The sequence below is a fragment of the Carlito syrichta genome, unplaced genomic scaffold, assembly GCF_000164805.1.
Source record: "Carlito syrichta isolate Samal-C Ts95f unplaced genomic scaffold, Tarsius_syrichta-2.0.1 Scaffold316442, whole genome shotgun sequence".
NCBI lineage: Eukaryota > Metazoa > Chordata > Mammalia > Primates > Tarsiidae > Carlito > Carlito syrichta.
In genome coordinates, this window is record NW_007260538.1 from 332665 (window position 1) to 338300 (window position 5636).

A 5636-nucleotide genomic window follows, 5' to 3' on the forward strand; every position below is an offset into this window, starting at 1 on the left:
AACAACAGGGAAGAAAAGCACTTGAAACATGGTGTCAACTTCAGGGATGAAAAGGATATGTAATGACTGGATTAAAACTATTGCTGTGTCATCACAACCAGTAAGAAATGCAGTCTGTCAAGGTGGTGTCTGCAGACACATCCAAGGGTCTCCTAACACACAATATCCTACACTTTTAATTACTACAGTTGCTGCTCTTAATTATGCTGAATTCCAACAAATCCTAGAGTGTTTTTCAAAGTATGTGGGTCAGCTACCTACCTTGGAATTATCTGTAACGCTCCTTAAAAACACAGCCTCAAGCCAGGCTCAGTGGCTCAGCCTGTAATCCCGCGCCTTTGGGAGGCTGAGGTGAGTGGATTGCCTGAGCCCACGGGTTCGAGACTTGCCTGGGCAGCGAGACCTCATCTCTACAATAAATCAAAAAATCAGCCGGGCGTGGTAGCACATGCCTGTAATTCCGGCTACTCGGAAGGCTGAGGCGGAAGGATCTCCGGAGCCCAGCAGGCGAGGCTGTGGTGGCTGGGAGCAGCCACTGCACTCCAGTCTGGGTGACAGAGTAAGACTCCAACTCAAAAAACAAACAAACAAACAAACAAACAAAACAAAAAAAAAAAACCCACAGCTTCAGGCTGGGTGCATTGGCTCATGCTTATAATCCCAGAACCTCGGGAGGCTGAGAATTGCCTGACCCCACCAGTTCGAGACCAGGATGGTGGCACACACCTGTGGGTTCCAGTTACTCAGAAGGCTGAGGCGGAAGGATCACCTGAGTCCAGCAGGTCGAGGCTGCAGTGGCCATAAGCATGGCACTGCACTCCAGCCTGGGTGACAGTGTTAGACTCCAACTCAAAAAATAAATAAATATAGCTTCACTTCACAGGATTCACATTCCAGTTCTGTTGAATCATCATCCCTGGGGTGGTGGCCCAGGAATCTGCATTTTTAACAACCCTCCAGGTGACTTCTATTCACAGGTAAGCCTTAGAACCACTGCTATATAGTGCCATGCCTTACTGAGCTAAATACGTGTGCCATGAGACACCCAGCAAATATGCTAAGACATCAAAAGGAACACTGCAGGTAACACATGCTCAAAGAGGCCAAGGCGCCAAGCCCATTGCAGCTGGTCACCTGGGAATCAGAGCCTTTTTTAATTTGTTTGTTTGAGTCAGGATATCACTGTTGCCCATGCTGGAGTGCAGTGGCAAGACCGCAGCTTGCCTCAGCCTTAAACCCCTGGGCTCAGGCGATTCTTCCACCTCAGTCTCCCCAGTAGTTGGGACTACAGGCACATGTCACCACACTTGGCTAATTTTTTATTTTTTTGCAAAGATGAGATCTTGCTGCATTGCCTAGGCTGGTTTCCAACTCCTGGGTCCAGGGATCCCCCTGCCTGGCCTCTGAAAGTGCTAGGACTACAGAAGGGAGCCATCGCAGCCAGGCAAGAATCACAGACCTTGACAGGCTTTAGGCAAAGAAGATATTACAGACTGAAATACAATCACATGCTATTTTTAGATTAGTAAGTCTATCAGTGGAATCAGCAGACACTCTGATAAGGACAGAGATCCCAACAGGCTCAGGAATCTTTCTGGACTCCACCGAGAGAGGGACAGTAAGGCCAGCAACATCCAGGGTTGCTCCCTTTACCAGGCTGCGTCATGGGAGCCCAAGAGGTGGGACAGGTCACTTGGGGGCAGGTACACCTGTAAGCTTTTCCTCCCACCTGCGTTTTTACATCTAAATGGACACTGCGAGAATGAGTCCCATACAAGGCACCACGCGCAAGTTTCATTTCATAAAATTTTCTAACTAACTAGCTAGCTAAAGGCTGATGCCGGATCTCACACACACACTGTCTTGTCTTGCTGCGTTAAAAACTTCTACAGTCTCGTCCTTAATTCCAGGCTGTGAAGGGCTCGAAAATTCTCACTCCAGTAACAGATCTGGCTTCTGAGTCACAGAGCAAGCTCCTCTACTGATAACAAGTTTTAATGGGGCCAAAACATCCAATTATGCTATGCCTAAGCACAGGTGTCTTTTTAGCAGCCATATTACTTGATACAGTACCTGAAGCTCTATTTTTTTAAGATTAGAGGTGTGACATCTATAATCAAAGCTTTGTACTCCTCTGTAAAGGAAACAGAGCAAAAGAAAAAAAAATGTGTGCTCCTCAAAAGAAAAAAAAAACTTGTTTTAAGTCCAAATGATTAAGCCTGGCTGCTGTATTGGCAAGTAGCATTCTTGAATTAATTATACAGTAACAACCATCTCAAATTGACAGGCTGAGTTGTAACAAATCATACGTTCTGAGTATACACTGTTCCCCATCCATGACAGCACAGAACTGAGGTCCTAGACCAAAGGAGGTATCACGAGTGAAGAAAGGGTTGGTAATGAGAATTTCTTACATATGGAAGGCACACACAATTCTTCACCAGGACACACAGCATTTAAATATGATTAAACAGTGGGTACCAACATGCACGTTATACTGGACACAGACCAGAAAAGAAAAAAATGTGAGCAGAGAAGACAACTAGTAGCGTTTAAAAAAAAAAAAAAGATTGCTCTGAAACACCTAAAAGATAGGAGGCCAGTAAATAAAGTATTGAAAGTAGTGGTTGGGCCAGGCTCGGTGGCTCAGCCTGTAATCCCGAGCCTTTGGGAGGCTGAGGTGAGTGGATTGCCTGAGCCCGCGGGTTGAGACCCACCTGGGCGGCGAGACCTCATCTCTACAATAAATCAAAAAATCAGCCGGGCGTGGTAGCGCATGCCTGTAATTCCAGCTACTCGGAAGGTTGAGGCGGAAGGATCGCTGGACCCCAGCAAGTGGAGGCTGTGGTAGCCGGGAGCGGCCACTGCACTCCAGTCTGGGTGACAGAGTGAGACTCCAACTCCAAAAAAAAAAATTGAAAAAAAAAAAAAAGAAAGAAAGAAAGTAGTAGTTGGGCATGGTGGCTCATGCCTGTCATCCCATCACTTTGAGAGCAAAGGTGAGAGGGATGCCTAAGCCCACAGGTTTGAGACCAGTCTGGGCAACCTGGCGAGACCTTGTCTCTCCAGTAAATCAAAAAAAATTGCCAGGCATGGTGGCACACACCTGTAGTTCCAGCTACTTGGCTACTTGGAAGGCTGAGGTGACAGAGTGAGACTCCAACTTAAAAAAAAAAAAAAAAAAAGAAACTACATTAGTAGAGACGTAACGTAAGCACCACTGAAATGCCCGGGGCACCCCATCACCCACAGTACACCGCACACACCGCCACGTTTCCTCTTCGCATAAAGCACAAAAAACTAGCATTCAAGTCTAACAAAATCCTAACCTTAACACTCCATTCATCCTCATTTAGCATGTAAGCCTTGTATTTCAATTTCCAAGGGTGATGCATCCAAATTCCTTAGTAAACCTGAGACCACCACATACCAGATGGTTCTGTAACAAAGGGGAGACCAGCTGCTCTGAAGGATATGTCACAGGCATCCCCACTCTTGGCTGACAGGCCTTCCCTTCCACCAGGCACATGACATCATCATAACCACGTCAGCACACTCCCCACCAAGGGAAAACAAGTCTTCACATGACTGGTCAAAAGATACCACCAAAATCCATTCAGAGAAGCTAAAAGAACAGAAGTGCATACAGTGAGTCACAGTAGGCTGGCACAGAAACATTCCTGAAGATGCACAAGAAGGTCATTTGTTTCCTCTAGAAAAAACTGCATCATCTGCTCATCTTTAAAATATATTTTTCAGCCTAGCTTGGTGGCTCAGCCTGTAATCCCGCGCCTTTGGGAGGCTGAGGTGAATGGATTGCCTGAGCCCGCGGGTTTGAGACCCGCCTGGACAGTGAGACCTCATCTCTACAATAAATCAAAAAACCAGCCGGGCATGGTAGTGCACGCCTGTAATTCCTGTTCCTCGGAAGCCTGAGGCAGAAGGATCGCCAGAGCCCAGCAGGTCGAGGCTGCGGTGGCCGGGAGCGGCCACTGCACTCCAGTCTGGGCGACAGAATGAGACTCCAACTCAAAAAAAGAAAAATACATTTTTCTTCTTTCAGATCACTATTTCAAATAATCTATTCATCAATGATCATGGCTGGGCACAGTGGCTCATGCGTGCAATCCCAGCACCACTTCCGGCCTAGGCAACATAGGGAAAGCTGGTCTCTACCAAAAAAAAGAAGAAAAAAAATTAGCTGGGTACATGGCTCACACCTGTAATCTCAGCACTTCAGGAGGGCAAGGTAGGAGGACTACTTGCCCAGGAATCAGAGACTAGTCTGGGCAACACAGCGAGACCCTGTCTCTATAAAAAGTCAAAAAATTAGCCAGGCATGGTGGTGTGCGCCTATCATCCCATCTACTCAGGAGGCTGAGGTGGAAGGATCATCACACATGTTGCACTTAGGTGGCATTGGTCAGGCCCTTAAAAGAAGCAGACCGACTGTGCTCAAAACCCTGTGGCCTGTGCCTTCACTGTTGCCCGTGAGCCCAGGGCAATGAGATCCAACTCTCACACAGGCAGCCCATCTTAGTGCATTAGAATAAGAAATCAGAGTCGGACGAAAGTCATCTTGACCACCCACTACCTACAGGACACAGCCCCTAAGGTCCGGCCTGGGTGACAGAGTGAGACTCTGACTCAAAAAAAAAAAAAAAAAAAAAATTCCATCCTGGCCCCACGGGCCCCCTCAAGTCAGGGTGTTTCCTAGAGGCCCCATATTGGAGACAAACAGGCGAGTGAGAGCGAAGCATAAAAAGCACCTGAACAAAACAGACTTCTCTAGATGGGAGGGACCACAGTAGGCCAGGCCAGCCCCATCTTGGAACCACAGGCTCTTGGTCAGGTCTCTTGCCAAGCAGTGGCACCACAGGACGAGGGCCTCCAAAACCCCCTCAAAGGTCAGTCGGCACCCACAAAGAGCAAGCACCCTAGCATGGGGTTCTTCTCCCCTAAGTGCTTTTCACTGGGAAGTAATTCACACACTATGAAATTCATTCTTTAAAAGCATACAAGTTCACAGTCTTTAGGACACTCAGAACTGCACAACCATCACCATTCCATTTACAGAACACACCTGTCCCTCTGACAGTCACTCCCACCTGTTCCCAGTCCCTGGTAAGTACCCAGTCTATTCTGAGCATTACATATGCATGGAATCATCAAGGGAGACTTTGGTGTCCAAAGCCCTTTACTTGGCGTATTTTCAAGCTAAACAGCACTTAATTCTTTCTTATGACTGAATAATACTCCCACTGTATGGATGCATTTAATTATCCATTCACCAACTGTCGGACATTCTCCTAACTTTTCATTTTTTAAAAATTTGAAACTTGGTCTGGCGCGGTGGTTCATGCCTAAAACCCCAGCACTTTGGGAGGCCGAGGTCAGAGGACTGCCTGTGCCCACAAGTTCGAGACCAGTCTGGGCAACTTGGCAAGAACTCATGTCTACAACAAATCAAAAAATTAGCTGTGTGTGGTGGCTCACACCTGTATTCCCAACTACTTGGAAGGCTAAGGCAGAAGAATCGCCTGAGTCCAGCAGGTCAAGGTTGTGGTGGCCGTGAGCATGCCACTGCACTCCAGCCTGGACCACAGAGTGAGACTCTGACCCCCCCCCCAAAAAAA